Source organism: Hemitrygon akajei, chromosome 26 (assembly GCF_048418815.1).
Source record: "Hemitrygon akajei chromosome 26, sHemAka1.3, whole genome shotgun sequence".
Classification (NCBI taxonomy): domain Eukaryota; kingdom Metazoa; phylum Chordata; class Chondrichthyes; order Myliobatiformes; family Dasyatidae; genus Hemitrygon; species Hemitrygon akajei.
In genome coordinates, this window is record NC_133149.1 from 28,773,255 (window position 1) to 28,793,234 (window position 19,980).

The following is a 19,980-nucleotide window of genomic DNA, read 5'->3' on the forward strand; positions in this document are numbered from 1 at the left end:
AAGCAAAAGACTTCAGTGAGTGCAAATGCTCAGCAGGCACTATATCCATGGATAAAACTCCACAGGCGGATGATATTTTAAATTCCTAAGTTCATTTCCGTGCCTTGGAAAAGGGACTGACAGCTTTGAAGATACTCATATAGATCATAGGTGGTTGATATTCATCACATTATAAGGCAAAATGGAAGTCAACAGAAATTTGCTCGAGGCCAATTGTGTTTGTTGAACTTGCTAGAAATTGTTGACGATGTCACTGAGAGGATTGTGAGGCTGATCCTTATCTATGTGTGATAAAGTGCCACATGCATAACTTATTAGCAAAATTAAAGCCCTTGGGTGTACAGCAGCCTGGATAGAAAAAGAGCCCAGAGGTAAGAAGCAGAGATTCTTTTTTGTTTCTTCAGTCTGCAGGGAAGAATAAAGTACTGCTCCCTAGGGATTGATAGCATCAACAAGTCTGATGAAAAGAGGACATGTGTCCAAGTTTGCAAATAATGCAAAATGCAATAAGGTAGTAAATCTTATGGGGAATGATTACACACAAGTAAGGCATAGTAAGGGGACAGACATGGGAAATCAATGCGGAAAAGTGAGAAGGAATATCATTTGTTAGGAAGAATGGGAAGAGCCAGTATGAACTGAGTGATTCCAATTTAAAAGGGTTTGCAAGGACAGTGATATCTAAAGGTATAAGTACACAATTTGAAGTAAAAATGCTTAGTTGAAAATACCTGTTTAAAACAAAAGAAGTATAGTTAGTACAGTTATCCTTTTTTTTCTGGGATTCAAGAACAACATTTATTGCCCAGCCTTATCTCTCCTGGAGAACCACTTGCTGGAAATAAAAAGCGTAAGACTAGTGAAACAGAGGGTAAGAGATTGGACAAGGACTAAGCTGAGGACATCTTGAAGTTGCTTTATCTTTCACTACAATCCTAGCTGGTTTGACCGATGGCCAGAACCTCCTATTCCTGTTGGATCCACATTGTTTCTGCTTCCTCTGAAACCCAATAATCAATTTAACTCAGTTTTGAATAGAGTTAATTATTCAATGTCTCCAGCTACCAGGTAGAGAATTCCAAAGTTTCACAATCTTTGAGAAGTTGTTCTTCGTCATGGTGTTAAACAGATATTCCACTTATCCTGAAACCACCCTCCTGTAATGTCTGAAGGTGTGCGGCAGGTAAGTGCAGAACCAGTGGGTGAAGACAAGTGGCTTAATTCTCTCTAGAAACTTGGGGTGAATTTTTCTATGTTGGTGCGTGGCATCTGTTACAGAAATGAAAAGGAATAAAACAAAGGAAGGAGACAAAGAAGACTTATTCCCCCACCTGCTTCTGTCTCTTAACTCCACCCTCTCCCTCCAGTTGGCTCTTTCAGCTCTCACCCCTCCACCATCTACTAGCCTCTGACTCAGCCCATCTCCTCTTCTCTTTAAACCATCTCCACTCTCAGTCTTTCTTCTCACACAGTTTGTCTGCGTTACCCTGGATTCCCAGCAACTGCAGAATCACTAGTGTTTAAATGATGTTGTGGTGCTCGGCAAGAAAACAAAGGTATAAAGTAAAAATGGCAAACTGAAGTTTGTCCAATATCCTCCTATAAAAATGGAAATGAAGCTGAAGATGCTTATCAGAAAACAGAAACAGAATTCATGTTCCAGTTTGATAACCTGTCATCAGAACTGAAAGATATTCAGAAATGAACAACTTTTAAATAAATACCAAGCCAGGGAATAAATAAAAGGTTGTTATGATTAAATAACAAAAAGGTTATTGAATTCGTCGAAGAAAACAGCAGGTTTCAAATTGAGAAACAGAAGATGGGTGCAGAGGAGGTATAAATGGCTGTAGTAGAATTGAAGAGTGTGAAGAGAGTCTGGAAGACGGGGAAAGACACGCGGGGGGTGCATTTCTGTGAGGGAAAGTGAATAGAAGTGGAGTTTTGTGGATTGCCACCTCTCTCAGGTTTCCAGCTTTTGTGTGTGTGTTTTATTATTGTGATTGCTATTTTAATGGAGAATTGACGTGGAGTTCTCCTCCCCCAGCCAGTCAAGATGGAAACACCAGCCAGCAACATTCTGAGCTTCTTTCCATTTGTCCAATCAGAAGGTACTCTGCTTGTTCCTCAGTGAAGTATCATGATGATCTTAGCCTGGAATCCCATAGCCAGACCAGTTTACAGGATGATAAAATATTTAGAGCAACTCACACATTTGGCCAAAGTGGCTTAAGATTCTAGACCTGGAAACCAGAAAATATTGGGCTACTCCTGAATCAGAATCCGGTTTACTTTCGCTGACATAGGTCATGAAATGTGTTATTTTGTGGCAGCAGTTCAGAGCAAGACATAAAGAATTACTATAAGTTACAATAAAAAATAAAATTTTAATCAAGATAGTTTTCCCTACAGTTTAATCATTATGTCAGTCCTTGTAATCTAATTGTGATATCTCAGTTTCTTTTTATTAGCAACTTTACAACACCCATGATGATACCACACACCTATTTGCGATATGTTATTTTGGAAAAAAAGAATATTGTAATATTGCTTCAGATGCCTCCCACACAATGCCATATGTGCAGCGATGAAACACAGAGGACGAGATGGGATGAATCCACATAGTCTTGTTTTTCTGGGGAATGGGCATCAAAAACAAGAGGGCAGAGTTTTAAGGTGAGGAGGGAAAGGTTTAAGAGGGACTTCAGATGTAGCTTCTTCACATTGGAGGTAGTCCTTACATGAAATGAGCAGCCAGAGGAAGTATGACATTTAAAAGACTTTTTGGATAAGTATATGTATACAAAAGGTTTAAAAGGATATGGACCTTGGTCAGCATGGACGAGTTGGGCTAAAGGGCCTTTTTCTGTGCCGTATTCATCTATGACTATGACTATATCAAGGAACTAACGTAGAGCAAGTTGCATATTTTCCATAACCAGCATTCGGCTGAAGAGATTCCTGCAACAGACAATTCTTTATGCCCAGGAAGCCATCAGTAAATGTGCACTGCAGCTTCATGGTTCAGACCAGGCATCACAATAGTGAACGTGGCTGCTAAGATCACTGCTGTATGCTGTTGTCTCCTTTCATACGGTGGTGGGTGAGATGGTGCCATCTTGTTTCAGGAACCCCTATATCCAAAGCAGAACAAAAACACCACTGGTTGTTAGTTGTCAATCAGAAGATAGTACTATGCCTCAGTATAACACAGAAACAAGTGGTGTATCGTACATATCCCTTCCTGGAATCACATACTGGGACCAGGAACCAGAGTATATTTGCTGCCGTCTAAGTGTGCAATGCCATCCTTCCAATGTACTGGTTGGTTGAGGTAATTCTGTACACGGGTATCCAGTAATCATCATTGCATCCTGCAGATCTTTACATGAAAGGGACAGGTTATCACCACAGCCTGGACACCAGAAGGAGATGGGGCTGCGTGGAGAGAAAATGCTCCGTAGTAGCACTAGATACCATGAGCTCTGAGGTGACCTCAGGAAAAGTACCTTATCTGATGCAGGACCCTGAATGCCTCACCAACTACAGAACCACAATCCATAGTGCAGCTATCCAACTGCATTCTCTAATCTCATGGGTGTCACTGTCACTTTGTACTGCAATAACACTGATGCAAAAGGAAAAACATTATATGGCTTTAATCGTGGACCAAAGCAGCAGTTCACCCTTGTACAAGCCCTAAGTAACAAACATGCTCTTGCCCACAGTCAGTCCCAAAGCCAAGTGACTGCCTGAAGTTTCTCGACAGCTGTCATGATGGTGGGGACTCCTCTGGTAATTGGAGCTGACTTTTCTGTTCTTGTGGAAAACAGATCAGCTGGAATTATGGGCTTGATGCATAGGATCAGCCATGACATGAAATGTCAAACAGTTCCGAGGGACCCCATGGTCAGCATCTGATTTCATTTATCATACGTTCTGTGTAAGATCTGTGTTCTTTCTCCTCCCCGGCACTTTCTTGTGATGGATTGAAAGCAGATAGTACCCGCAAAAAATAAGTGCAGATACTGCAACTGTCCAAGTCTCTTGAGGTGTTTGGGGAATAGTCCTGCCATGGAAGAGGATTATAATGCAGCTGTCACTATTTGAGTTCTGAGTTTTCAGGTTGAGAATGTATGAGAAGCAGGTATCATTGGGTACAGTGTTAGCATGGGGAGAGTACTTTGAGTCTGAAGGCTGGAGATGGTTCAGGTGTGTTCAGAAAGGAAGAGAAAAGCAATACCAGCTTCACAACTCTGGTGATATCATTGGACTACTTTCTGTACTGCAGCCATACTCAAGATGAAAAGCCACAGACACTACCTAGTATTGAGAGATGTGATGCCTGGATCAGACCCTCTAGGGAAGCATCTGAGAGATCTGGGCCCAACTTATTGATTCAATCATGAAGAAGGCATAGGAGTTTGAGGAGATTTGTTATGTCAACAAAGGCTCTACCAAATGTCTTCCAATGTACTGTGGAGAGCTTTCTGACTGGCTGTGTCACTGCTTTGTATGGAAGCTCCAATGCACAGGATTGAAAGAGGTTGCAGAGGGCTGTGGACTCAGCTAGCTCAAGCACGGGCACAAGTCTCCCCACCATTAAGGACATCTTCAAAAGGCAGCATCCTTCATTATGTCCCTCACTCAGGAAATAACCTCTTCACATTTTGACCATCAGGAAGGAGATGTTTCTAAAACATTGGCACCCGAAGACCCACATTCAATGTTTTAGGAAGAGCTTCTTTAGCTCTGCCATAAGATTTCCACAAACACTACCTTACGATTCAGCTTTTGCACAATTTTAAAAAGAGTATTGTAACTTAGAGTACTTTTTTATCCATTGCACTCTATTGCTGCCACAAAACAACAAATTTCACAACATATGTCAGTGATAGTATACCTAATTCTGATTCCGATTCAAGTCAGTCATTTATTTTCATACTCAGAAGCACACGTGCGCACAGTTGCAATGAAAACTTTACTTGTAGCAGCATCACAGACACATAGCTCAGATAAGCAGCATCCTCAAGAAAAATGTACATTAAACACAATTTTAAAAGAACAAACACAATTAGACCAAAAGTCATTTCTCGCGTCGAGTAATCAAAGTGTTGCTAGACTCTAGTGATTATGGTTGTGTCAATTGGTTCAAGAACTGAATTGAAGATATGAGTGAATCCCCCAGCAAACATTCCTTTGCTTTGTACTCTTACCATGTAACTAGACTTTATCTCCATTCTTAAACCTGCACTCAAAAGCATTTTATTTGCATTCCCCTCCCACCCAAGGCCGAGCAGCTAAAGAATGATACAGCTAGCACAGGCAGCATACCTGGTGATTATAATCAGAAGGCTGCAGGAGCATTAGCGACAGCCTCAGTATGACATAAACATTAATAAGCATGTGCACTCCAACACTGCCTGCACATTTGCAGGATCCATCAGACTTCTAGGCCTAGATATTCTATTAAAGATTGTGGTTCATGAGTCGGGTTTTGAAGGAACCTGTTGATATGCCTTTATGTTAATGTTGATTGATACTATTAATTTCATGAAGTCACAATGTTAATGTTTCACTTTTTGCAAAACTGTATCAAAATCCGCATCTGGAATTTTGTTCCCTTCATCTAATCACAGTTCTAAATGTTAAATCAGAACCATAACCTGGTCCAGCTACATCAAGGGCTTTTGTGGACTTTCTGCTCACTATAGTTTCACTCAAGTATACATGTAAAAAAAATATGCAAGGAAAAAATACATGCTGCTATCAGGAAGAAGGTACAGGAGCTTCAGGACTCACACCACCAGGTTCAGGAACAGTTATTACCCCTCAACCATCAGGATCCTGAACCGGTGTGGATAACTTTACTCAACTTCACTTGCCCCATCACTGTACTGTTCCCTCAACCTATGGACTTACTTTCAAGGACTCTTCATCTCATGTTCTTGATATTTATTGCTTATTGATTGATTGATTGATTGATTGCACACTTTTGCACACTGTTTGAATGCCCAAGTTGGTCCGGTCTTTCATTGATTGTGTTATGGTTATTATTCTATTATGGATTTATTGAGTATGCCCACAAGAAAATGAATCTCTGGGTTGCATATGGTGACATATACTTTGATAATAAATTTACTTTGAACTTTGAATGTATGTGGCCTGGTAGCTTCTAGTGGTTACTGATAGCACAAGGTTCGCAGAAATATCGTTGCCCAGCTTTTTTCAGCAGTGCTGGACCCAGTCATTCAGAACCTTACAACATCAGTCAGTTTGCCTTTATAAGAATACTGGAATTTGCACTCAAACACTCTCTGATAACTCTGGGGTTAAACTCCTTGACTGAAAAACCGTATCACTATAATTTCCCTTTGATGAGCATTTTATTTTTCTTTGAATGTTATGGCAATCTTTGGGCAAGAATCTAATGGACAGTTTGAATTATTGATGGGAGTTACAATAATGTGCTGTCATTGCTGATCACTTTGAGCTTCAGATAGTGAGAGCTGACCTTTGATGTTAGACCAGCAGTAAGATATCAATACAAAGATTGTAAAGAACATGATAATCATTATTATTAAAATTTTAAGGTACCTCTTCAGAATGTTTGCTTTGGAAAAAGCCATAATGGACAACCAAAATGAGTCTGAATTATATCATTTAATGATTTGTACACCTTAATTGGCCTTTGTTTTTCACAAAGGGCATTGTTAATTCAGATTTGAACACTCAGCTACACATTTAAACATTTTTAGCATTGACAGCATTTGATATGTGAGGGTTGTTTGACGAGCTGATTGTGAAATGAATTATTGATTTAGAGCTTTTCTATTATTGCCCAGACTAAATTGTCATTTCATCACAAAGATCAAAAATAATGTGTAGGTTTGGCTTTTTGAAAAAGATTATTTTGTCATACTTTGAAAAAATTGCTTTAGTATGAATCATCAATATCTCTTTGGAGATGCCAAAATCTAGATTCTCAAACAGAATCTGAATTTTATCCAGTAAGTACTAACGTGGCACAATAGGTTTAAAAAAGATTGTGAAATAATTCATTGGAAAAATATAACTGATGTCCAAAGTGATGATTATGGCTGATATGCTACAATGTTATTGTTGATTCTGTCTATTAATTGGAGTCAGAGGCAAGTTCCCTTCTCCACTATAGAGAGGATCAAAGCAGAAACATCCATGTATTATCTGGAAGGAAAGAAGGGTACCTTCTCCCTGATGTTCTAGTCAATGACTTCAACTAACATCTCGAAAAAGATATGATCTGGTCATTATCTCTTTCCAATTGTGGGACCTTCCTGGACATGCCAGCTTTTTAAATTCACTTTTCAGTGTCTGTGCATGCTTGACAGCGCCAACATGTACTACATTTTCTAAGGTATTAAGGTAAGCTACAAAATAGAGCCTTCTGCAGAGTGCACAAACAAAATGGACAGGCTGAGAATCCAGAAGAGGTCACAGAGAGATTTCTGGGGGATGAGATAAGTGAAGCGAATGGATGCAGACAAGGCAAGTGGCATCTAATGTGGAAAAAGTCATCCATGTTAGCATAAAAATAGACTTGATGGGAGGTGTTGGAGTTCAAAAGGGATCTGAGAATGCAATTTGGAAGGCAAAAAAATTTATTGCAAGTGGATTTGAGTGCATCTTGCTTCAGTTATGTTGGGTTCACAATGAGAATTCAGGTTTGTTTCTCCTTCTCTGAACATGGATATATATAATTGTGAGACTGTTGGAAGAATGATATTTTTGACTCTTGGAATTCTTGGTGAATTTATCATATGAGGGGAGAACAAGCAGACTCAAACTGTGCTCTTCTACTTTTGAAGAATGAGAGATAATCTCATCGAAATGCACAAAGATCTTACAGGTTTGACGGAAATAGATATAGTTGATGTTTTCCTGGTGGGGGTGCCTGGTAGCAGAGGTGACATTCAAGATAAGGTACTGGTCATTCAGTTCAGATATGAAAAGAAAATTCTTCAACCAGAGCTGGTAAATCTTTGAAATTGTTGCTGAAGCAGAGTGTGGGGACTCAGTGACTGACTATACTTGAGACACAACTTGACCAACTTTTGGATAATGAGAAAGTGAACGGATATGGGATTTGTGTAAAAAGAGTGACGTTGAGGTGAAAGGTTTTATTGGAAGGCAGAACTGCCACAAGGGGCTCAATTGTCTTTTCTTGCGTCCATTCCTTCTTATGTTTCTACAATTGAAGATTAGACTATTGCTGCAGCATGAATTTTGTGAAAATAGTTGTATTGTCAGTTTAATATCCTGAGACTAATGATACAGAGAATGCCAACTTAGCAAATGAGTACTTCAAACTCAGAAAATTAGTCTGGAATAAAACAAACCTACCCCCCTATTTCAGGAATTTTGTAAAAAAAACATCTGTTTCACAAAGATTTTAAAGGAAGGAAATCTAATCTGATTTGTGTTTGAACTGGAAACACCACAATATTGAAACTGAATAATTTTAATCACTAATATATGCCATTAAATAAATGCAATTACATTAGTAATTACATAATAATTAACTTAATAATAAAGAAATAATTAAAAAGATCCTCTTCTCAAGAAGCCACACTCCTTCACATACATCACCCAAAGGCTTCCCTTCACCCTCACCCCCACCCCACAGTTTGGTTCTGGTTTCATCTGCCATTCACCTCTTCTCTAATGGTTCAGTTTTTCTTACTTCAAAGACTCCAGTTTTGGTAGTCCTCTATGTTATTGCTTATCACCTACGGGCATCTGTTTCCAGCTCAACCCTCTCCTGCCCCACCTTGCTCCATTCATCATTCACCTGCCTCTGTCTCCCAATTCCATCCCTTTCTGCTTGACCTGCCCGTCATTTTTCACCCCTCATCAGTCCCCCTCAGGCACCTCCATCTCTTCTTTATTCTGGCTATCCCCCCTCTCTCCCCTCAGTCCTGATGCGCATCAATATTTCTTTTCCCCTGGAGATGTTGCTTGACTGCTGATTTCCTCCAGCAGATTATTTGTTGCACCATATTCCAACATCTAAAGTAATTTGTATCTCCAGTTCTCCTGTTCATTTTAATCCACCAGATTTGACCTAATGGAGATTCAACATTTTTCCTAGTCTGAGAAGTGGGAAATACTCAATGGCCTTGGAGAAGGCACAGGGTAGAAAGTGCTTTTGCATTCCCCAGAGAGAGATACAAGGAACATAGAACAATTGGGCATGAGAGGGGGTCCTTTGGCCTACAATGTGCCAGATTAATTTAGCTAATTACCGGTACACCTAATCCCTTCTTCCTGCACAGTCCCTCCTTTCCCTGTATGTTCATGTGCCTAAAAGCATCTTATTGTATTTGACTACACCGCCCACTACTCTCTGTGTAAAATTCTTGCTCCACATTTTTCCTTTGAACTTACTCCCTCTCACCTTAAGTGCACGTCCTCTAATATTATACTCTTCATCCTAGGATATAGATACCAGCTGTGCCTCTGCCTATTATAAACTTCTATCAGGTCTTCGCTTAGCCCCCACAGCTGCAGAGAAAACAACACAAGCTCGTCCAACCTCTGTATAGAGCACATGCCCTCTAATCCAGGTAGCATCCTGGTAAACCTCTTCTCACCCTCTCCAAGGCCTCCTCATCCTTCCTATAATGCGGTAGCCAGAATTAACTGCAACAGGAACTGAATGTTATGTGGCTAAATTTTAGTGTTAGTCAGGGGATCAGGCTGGAACCTCTGGACCAGAATTACTTCACTTCATTAATTAATTGGCTCTTTGCCCACCTCATTGTATATTGCTGAATATTGTTTCATTATTTGGCTCAAAATATTTTACAATAAAGTATTCTGCAGATACTGCGCTGGATTTGTAACCTGCGTTCCTGACCAGAATAAATGAATGCTGTGTGTGGAGCTCTATTTAGCCACAGAATGAAGTAATTCAGATTATAAATTTACAGCTTCTCTGTTAAATTTCTACAGATATGACCCTTCTGTCATTGCTTAAAGACATTTATTGAAGAAGCACGTTCATTAGGAGATTCTGATTTTGATTACAGCAGACTATTTAGTCACATAATCATTGCTATCTTTTCAATAGTGGAAGAGCTCTAACTATGAATTAAGGATTTGAGAGGGCCAAGATGATTTTTATCAAAAATTCTCATTTTTTGAATATTTGGTTCAATTAGCTGGTTGAATTGAATCCCATATTCCAATTTGATCCTTCAAACACTTTTGAAGCAAAAGCTGAAGAGAAAATTCAAACATTTATCCAGCAAATGGTGTATCTGCACACATTCCTTTATTATCTCAAAATAAGATGTTCTTAGTTACTGTATATCTCAGTAAAAATGCCATTAGATTTCTCAGTCAGTTGGCTACCCTATAAATAATTTCATCATCAGAAAAAACATTTTTCACATTTCTCCATCTAATGGAAGGAATTCGAGACATTGGCTGTTCCATCTCTTTTATAATTCTACTAGAAAAGAGAAAATTTAAAAGGAGGCTATTCAGCCCATTGAATATTTGCTGGCTGTTAGGGCAATTCCACCAATCCCAATCCCTCACTTCTTTCCTAGTAATTGGAGAGGCTGGGTCTGTTTTCTCTGGAGCAGAAGAGGTTGAGAGAGGACATGACTGAGGTATTTAACAATCTGAGGGGAAAATATACCGTAGACTGCACAAATTATTCTCCATGCTAGAGCTGGATTAATGTAGTGAGCATAGATTTAGGGTAAGGATGAAGATATTTTGATGGGACCTGAGGGGGACTTTATTCACCCAAAGGAAGGTGATTACCTGGAATGCATTGCCTGAGAGAGTGGTGGAAGCAAATAGGATTTAACAAGTGTTGAGATGAGTTCTTGAATTTCCCAGGGACTGAAGACGATAAACTCAATACTAGACGACAGTATTAAGCTTGATGGGTCTTCACTGGTCAGTATGGATGAGATGAGCTGAACAGTCTGTTGTTATGTTGAAGGACTCGGTGATTTTGCCCAGCAACCCGCGACTGATTTACTTGCTACCTACCTGCACCAAAGGTAATTCACAGTGGCCAATTAACCAGCTGGCCAGCATGCCATTGAGATGTGGAAGGAAAGCGGGGCACTACGAGTGACCTGTGTGGTCACTTGATGAGTATGCACGCTCCACACAGAGTGTTCAAGGTGAGGATCGAACCCAGTATCCTGGTACCGTATAGGAAGCACAGCACCTGCTGGGCCACCATGCATTAGTAGATTTAGAGAAAGGAAATGAATTGAAGAAACTTTTAGTCATTGCTAATCTTAAGACCGTAAGACATTGGAGCAGAATTAGGCCATTAGGCCCCTCAAGTCTCTTCTGCTATTCAATCATGGCTGATTTACATTCTCTCTCAACTCTATTCTTCTGCCTTCTCCCATAACTTTTGATGCCCTTAGGAACTATGTATCCATCAACCTCTACTTTAATGACTTGCCTCCACAGCCGACTGTGGCAGTGAATTTCACAGATTCACACCTCTCTACCCGAATTTCATTGAGAATATGTTTTCCATATTCATGTTTGCTGCATAGTCGCAAGGAAATAGTATCAGACCTTTGTTATCTTAACCCAAACCCATCAAGACACAACAATGTGTTTCAGATGTGGGTGAAGTTGGATGATGATCTGATCACACATTAGGGTTTAGGCAGATCTGGCCCAATAGTTTGCAGGTGGCATGATAGTAAAGTCGGTAGCACTGCTGTCTCGCAGTTTCAGGGACCTGAGTTCGATCCTGATCTTGAACGTTTTCCCTGTGACTGTGAGGGATTCTGGTTTTGTTCCATATCCAAATTCATGCTAATTGGCTATAGTAATAAAAATACCTTGGTTTTGGTCAGGAGCTAAATGACTCATAGGAGAGTTAATAAGCATGTGAAAACGAATAAACTGCAGTGAAGTTAGGAATGCATTTTACAATTAAATGCTGACCTCATTACCTGTTTGGGATTTACTGTTGTGTTCATCACCATTGTTCATCACACCAAGAGCAAACACTAAGGATGCACTGGGAAAGCTTTACAGTATCATCAGCTCTCCACAAAACAAGCAGTCAGACAGTCTTTTCATAATTGCATGGAGCCTTCAATTGTGTTAACCGGCAGGACATTTTACCCACATTCCACCAACACATCACCATGACCACTGGGGCGGGGTTCCAAACTTTTTTTAATGCCATGGACCCCTACCATTAACTGAGGTGTCTGTGGACCCCAGCTTGGGAACTACTGCACTAAGGGAGCAAATTGATTGGACGATGTTTATACAAACAGACATGGTACTTACAAAGCCCACCCACGGCCTCATCTTTGTCTCTCTGACCACATCTCCATAATGTTAATCCCAGCATACCAACCGCTGCAGAAAATGGAAAAACCAGACAAGAGGATGGGCCATCGCTGTATGGACTAATGAGGCAATCTCTGTGATTGTGCGATGCCTTAAAAAAATAGGGTTCTGCATTCCAATATGTACCAGTCTGCTAGTGAAAGAAACCTACTCCCTCACAGTCTAGATAGTGAATGAAAGCAGAATTGCTTTGAAAAGAGACAACGTTCTGGTCACGTTCCCACATGCAAGCTTTTTGCAAGAATCTTCATTATTAATCACTGCAAAAAGAACTTTGTGAAAATCATGAGGCAAGATCATAATTTATTCCACATATAGACTGAATCTGATAATGTATGAAATCTTTTGAGAATATTTGCACTGCATTGAAGTTTAGGATGGATGGCCTATTTTAATAGATCGCGCTGCAAAATATTGCGACAGGAATGCTTTGGGGAGCAGCACATGTAGATTTTACTGTTGAAGTTTTTTGACATTCTGACTATATTCAGATCCTTGTGTTCTAGAATATGAAACTCTTGGTTTCAAGCTGATTTTTTTTGCCCTCTGAAAAACTATTTCATCTTTTCCCAGACTTACTAATCATGAATAGCTGGTAATCTTAATACATTGACACCAAATTTCTTTCACGGACATTTGATTCAACCCTCAGGGTGTAGAAGCTTGTGATCATGTAAAATAGCATTGATTGCATTGAATTCCACCTCCAATTCAGCCCCATTGGTATCATGACATCATGGACTCTAGCCTGTCCCTCCTGCTCATAATTTGTGAGACACGAGTGGTTCCACTTAACTTTGCAGTCACACACCGCTCCTTAAAGAGCTTTGCAACTCTGGGTATTTTGGTAGGTGGTGAGGGCCAAGTATGCTCATGATGGGATACAGCATTTCCTCTGGACTGCCCTGATATCCTTTTCAATTTTCCAAGATTTAGACATGTACATAAAAAATGGTCGGTGGCCCATTTCCCCATTATTCAATGGAGGAATATTAACAATAGTTGCAGGAATAGGCCATTCGGCCCTTTTGGCATAGTTTTTAATTAAAATAATTCAAAATAAAGGGAATGCAAGCAAATAGCCTTCATTGTGAAGATCAGATGAATGTGACCATGTTAGATGTGCTGATCGTGGCATATGTAAAGTTGTGGAGCCAGACACAAAGAATATTTGACCTCTCATTTCACTTGTTATGGAACACCTGTTTTATGGGCTCTGTATATGGAAGCTCAATAGGTCTTGATGTCTTAACTGCAGTTTGCTAGAGCCTCTTCAGAAGCCATCAATGAGCTCTTGTTGTGGCCTCCTCTACATCAGTGAGACACAACGAAGATTGGAGGACTGCTTCACCGAGCACCTTCACTCTGCTGTAAAAGGCAGGATCTTCTGATGGCTACCCATTTCATTTTGACTACCCATTTTCACACCATCATATCTGTCCGTGGCCTCCTCTACTGCCCCAATGAGGCCATACTCAGGATGGAGGAGCAACACCTCATATTCCTTTTTGATAGCTTCTAACCGCATAGCATGAACATCAATTTCTCTAATGTCCAGTGATTATGCCCTCCTCCCGCTTTCTCTCTTTCTTCATTCCCCATTTTGGTTCCCCTTCCACACCTTTTCTGCTCCTCACTTGCCGAACACCTCCCTCTGGTTTGCTTCCATAGTTCATTAGCCTCTTGGATTATTTCTTCTTCAGCCCTTTACCTCTTCCATCTCACACTTCCCAGCTTCTTGCCATCCCCTCCCCCACATACACATTTACCTGCCCCCTCTCCTGGTCTTGACTATCACCTGCCAGCTTATACAAAGTTCAAAGTAAATTTATTATCAAAGTGCATGCATGTCACCAGATACAATCCTGAGATTTGTTTTCTAATGGGCATACTTAATAAATAGTATAACCACAATCGAATCAATGAAACACTGCGCCCCAACAGAGTGGACAACCAGTGTGCAAAGAACAACACACTGTGCAAATAGAAAGAATAAACAAACAAACAAATAAATAATTAAGCAATAAGTATTGGGAACAAGAGATGAAGAGTCCTTGAAAGTGAGTCCGTAGTTTGTGGGAACAGATCACTTGATAGGGCGAGTGAAGTTATCCCCTTTGGTTCCAGAGCCTGATGGTTGAGGGGTAATAACTGTCCCTGAACCTGGTAGTGTGAGCCCTGAGGCTCCTATACCTCTTTCCTGATGGTATCAGTGAGCAGAGAGCATGACCTGGATGGTGGGGGTTCCTGATGATGGATGCTGCTTTCCTGCGACAATGCTTAAGGGTGGGGAGGGCTTTAGCCATGATGGACTAGGCCATATTCACTACTTTTTGTTGGAGTTTCCATTTAAGGCATTGGTGTTTCCATACCAGGCAGTGATGCAGCCAGCACCACACACCTATAGAAGTATGTCAAAATTTTAAGTGAAATGCCGAATCTTTGCACATTCCTAAGGAATTAGAGGCTCAGCAATGCTTTCTTCATAATTGCACTTACATGATGGACCACGACAGCTCCACGGTAATAATGATACCAAGGAATTTAAAGATGCTGACCCTCTCCACCTCTGATCCCCTGATGAGCACTGACTCATGGACCTCTGGTGTTCTCCTCCTGAAGTCAATAATCATCTCTTTGGTCTTGTTGACATTGTTGCTGTGCCACCTGTCAGCCAGATTTTCAATCTCCCCTTATATTTGGTTTGGCATAATTTTTGATTTGGCCTATGACAGTGGTATCATCTGCACACTTAAGTATGGCATTGGAGCTATGTTTAGCCACACTGTTGTAAGTGTAAAGTGAGTAGAGGAGGGGGCTAAGCATTCAGCCTTGCGCTGATGGAATTTGTAGAGGAAATGTTGTTGCCAATTCAAATTAACTGGGGCCTGCAAGTGTAGATATTGAGAATCAAGTTGCACAAGGAGGAATTGAGGCCAAGATCTTGAAGTCTATTGATTAGTTTTGAGAGGATGATGGTATTGAATGCTGAGCTGTAGTCGATAAAGAACATCCTGATGTGTGCATCTTTGCTGTCCAGATGTTCCAGGGTTGAGTGAAGAGCCAATGAAGCGGTATCTGCAGTAGACCTGTTGTGGTGGTAGGCAAATTGGAGCAGATCCAAGTTGCTTCTCAGGCAGGAGTTGATGTGTTTCATCACCGACCTCTGAAAACACTTCATCACAGTGGATGTAAGTGCTACTGGACGATAGTCATTGAGGCAGGTTACCACGTTCTTAGGCACCGGTATAATTGAAGCCTGCTTGAAACAGGTGGGTACCTCAGACTGCCAAAATGAGTATAAAGGTCTCAGTGAGCACTCAGCCAGTTGATCAGCACAGGTCTTTAGTACATGACCGTGCGCCCCATCTAGGCCGGATGCTTTGCATGTTTTCATCCTCCTGAACAATGCTCTCACGTCAGCCTCAGAGACTGAAATCACAGGGACTTCGGGGGCTGTGGGTGTTTGTGATGGTTCTTCTATGTTTTGATAGTCAAAGTGAGCATAGAAGGCATTGAGCTCATCTGGAAGCGAAGCCCTGTTGTCACCTATGTCACTTGGTTTCACTTTGTAGGAGGTGGTAGTATTCAAGCCCTGCCACAACTGTCAAGCATCCTTCAGTGATTCAAGTTTAGTCCAGAATTGCCACTTTACCCATGAGATGGTTTTCCAGAGATCATACCTGGACCTCTTGTAACTTTCTTGGTGACCAGACTTGAATGCCTCTGGCCCTAAGCATATTGTGGATCTCATGGTTCATCCAGGGCTTTTGGTTGGGGAAGACTCTGAATGATCTTGTGGAGACACACTCGTCTACGGCTGTTTTTATAAAGTCAACGTTGTATTCATTCAGATCCACAGATGAATCTTTGAACATGGCCCTGTCGACCAACTCAAAGCAATCCCGTAGCTGCTCCTCAGCCTCCTGCGACCACCTCTTTGTTGTCCGAATCGCTGGAGCCCAGCTCTTCAGCCTCTGCCCATAGGCAGGTAGAAGGACAGCCAAATGATCACGTTCCCCAAACTGCAGTCTGGTTATGGAACAGTGTGTATTCCTTATCTTCATTTAATGTGGTCTAGTGTATTAGGACCTCTGGTGCTACAGGTTATGTGATGGTGATAATTGAGCAGGCATTTCTTCAAACAAGACTGATTGAAATCACCTCATCTTTCATCTCACTACCCCACCGCCTTATTCTGGCTTCTGCCCCCTTCCCTTCCAGTTCTGATTTTGGCCCAAAACATCAACTGTTTATTCCCCTCCTTAGTTCCTATTGACTTGCTGAGTTTCTCCAGCATTTTATCGGTCAACAAGCTATCCTGTGAAGCCAAACTTAAGATGTCCTCGATCTCCACCACTGTTATCATGTGCATTTATCATGATAGGGTTGTTTTTAAGACAGGTTGAGATATTTTCTTGGAATTTGTTAAAAGCATATGAGTTTCATTTTAAAAACTGTTATCGTCAAATTGCTGTAAGTGTTTTATAGTCTCTTTATGATTAAAGATTAACTCAAATATTCATATCAGAACTAGGTCTGTCAATGACTGTATCTTTTTACCAGTTATCTTAAAGCAATTAACTCCAAATTCCAGAATGAAAACTAATTTCAATCTCCTGGAAATGGGTTTCAATAATGTTTTTGAAAACCTATTAACTACTTATAATGCTTCATGTGTTTTTACTTAATTCTCCAGGTTATAGCAACTATGCTCACAGTTTGTCCATCTACTGCTACTATTAGACCTTTCTACCAGAAAACACAACTGGATAACATGATAAGCAATCTTCTGTAAATTCGCACAGTATAATTCAAAGTTGTTGCACCCATTCATTGGCAGCTTTGATAGACTGCCATAGTGTTGCTGATGTGAAAACACTTATTGGTAGCAAAACTGTTATAGTATTGCTTCTGGCTGAATGGATGATGTGACAGTTGAAATTTAACACAGAAAAAAAGTGAAATGGTGCACTTTGACACAAAGAGTAAGGTAAGACTTTATCTGGCTTGATTCTGAAGGGTGTCCAAGAACGTGGGCATATTTCTACATAAATCCTTAAAGGTGGCAAAACATGCTGAGAGAGCATTTAGTAAAGCACATGACTTCCTGGTTATCATAACTCCTTTGCTTGAATTAATACTGAACCTTTATGGAAGACTAATTAGGCCACAGCTGGAATAATTTGTCCGTTTCTCTTCACCACATGTTACGAAAGCTGTGAAGCTGACAGGGAAGGAAGAAAAGAACTGTTCTCGGGATGGGGGATTTGAGTATCATGGTTTGACTGGCAAAGTCAGGATTTTTCTGGTGCAAAGAAAGCGGTGAGAAGATTTAGCAGAGGTGAATGCAACCATAATGAATTTAAATGGGGTAAATAATGAGAAGCTTTTCTCATATGTAGATGGTTTGACAATGAGAGGGCAGAGGTTCAAAGTGTTATATGAAGACATTGGAGCAGAATTAGGCCATTCAACCCATTGAGGTTGTTCCACCATTCGATCATGGCTGCTTTATTTTCCCTCTCAATCCTATTCTTCTGCCTTCTCCCAAAAACTGTGACACTCTTACTAATCAAGAATCTATCAATCTCTGGTTTAATTGTACCCAAAGACTTGGTCCCCACAGCCATCTGTGGCAATGAATTTTCACATATTCACCACCCACTGGCTAAAGAAATTCCTCCTCATCTCTGTTCTAACGGTATGGCCTTCTATTCTGGGGCTATGCCCTCTGGTCAAAGACTCTCCCATGATTGGAGACATCCTCTCAGCATCCACTCTATCTAGGCCTTTCATGATTTAATTTCAATGAGATCCACATCATTCTTCAGAACTCCAGCGAGTACAAGCCAACAGCCATCAAACGCTCCTCATGTTAACCCTTTCATTCCAGGGATCATTCTTGTGAACCTCCTCTGGATCCTCTCCAATGCCAGGTATGAGGCCTTAAAACCACTCACAATACTTCAAGTGTGGTCTGACCAATGTCTTATAAAGTCTCAGCATCACATCTTGGCTTTTATAGTCTAGTCCTCTTGAAATGAATGTGAACATTGCATTTGCTTTCCTTAACCTACAAGTCAATCATTAGGGAATCGTGCACAAGGATGTCCAAGTTCCTTTGCACATCTGATTTCTGAATTTTCTCCCCTTTTTAGAAAACAGTCTGCACCTTTATTCCTTCTACCAAAGTGCATGACCATTCACTTTCCTACACTTCTTTGCCTATTCTCTTAATCTGTCTGAGTCCATGTGCAGTCTCCCTGCTTCCTCAACACTGCCTGCCCCTCCACCTAACTTGGATCATCCATAAACTTGGACACAAAGCTATCGATTCTGTCATCCAGATCATTAACATATAACATGAAAAGTATCCGACCCCACACTGACCCCCGTGGAACACCACTAGTCACTGGCAGCCAACCAGTAAAGGTCCTCTTTATTCCCACTCTTTGCTTTCTGCCAGTCAGCCAATCTTCTGCCCATGCTAGTACCTTTCCTGCAATACCATGGGCTCTTATCTTGCTTGGCAATGTCATGTACAGCACCTTGTCAGAGGCCTGAAAATCTAAATAAACAACATCCACTGACTCTCCTTTGTCTGTCCTGCCTGTTATTTCCTCAAAGAATTCCAACAGATTTGTCAGATGAGATTTCATCTTAAGAAAACCATGCTGACTTCAGCCTGTTTTATCCTGTGCCTCCAAGTACCCCAAACCTCATCCTTAATAGAGTACTCTAACTATTTCTCAACCACTGATGTCAGGCTAACTGGCCTATAATCTCCTTTATTTTGCCTTCCTCCCTTCTTAGAGACTGGAGTGATATTTGCAAGTTGCTAGACCTCTGGAACCATTCCAGAATCTAGTGATGCTTAAAAGGTTACTACTAATGCCTCCACAATCACTTCAGCCACCTCTTTCAGAACCCTGTGGTGTCGTCCATCTGCTCCAGGTGACATATCTAAATAAAGCTAATCTTTAAAATTCTTTTCAGATCTTTTAGCCTCGCCTTAGTAATAACATATACATTCCCTTCTGCTCCCTGGTGCTCCTGAATTTCAAAGCTTAAAGTTCAAAGCAATTTTTTAAAATCGAAGTACATATATGTCACCATATACAACCCTGAGATTCATTATCTTGTGGCATATTCAATAAATCCGTATAATATTCACAACAGGATCAATGAAAGACTGTACCAATTTGTGGGTTCAACCAGTGTGCAAAAGACATCAAACTGTGCAAATACAAGAAGAAAGAAATAATAATAAATTTAAAAATTCTGGCAGGTATGCAGAGCTATCATCTTGAACTCATTGCCTGGAGGATGGTAGGAACTGGACATTTGAGAAACAATAATTTTCAGGGCTTTGGAGAAATCTTGAGAGAATGAGACTGAGATAATTGCTGTATGAGGAGTCAGAATGAAATCATTAAGTTTAGTGCCCGCTTCCAAGGAGAACCAGTAAGGACAACAGTAAAAGGACATCTAAGAAAAAGTTCTGAGCATACCCTGAAGGATCTATGTCAAGGTGTTTATATTTCTTGGTTCTGATGGCAACAGACAAGCATTGGCTGCAAGATC

The 19,980-nt window shown here is 40.7% G+C and overlaps 1 protein-coding gene across 9 annotated transcripts in view; it reads left to right on the forward strand.

Annotated features, from left to right (window-relative positions):
* The window catches only part of opcml (opioid binding protein/cell adhesion molecule-like), a 2,143,861-nt gene that overhangs the window by 2,061,324 nt on the left and 62,557 nt on the right, over window positions 1-19,980 (forward strand). The gene's annotated exons all lie outside the window — the stretch shown is intronic.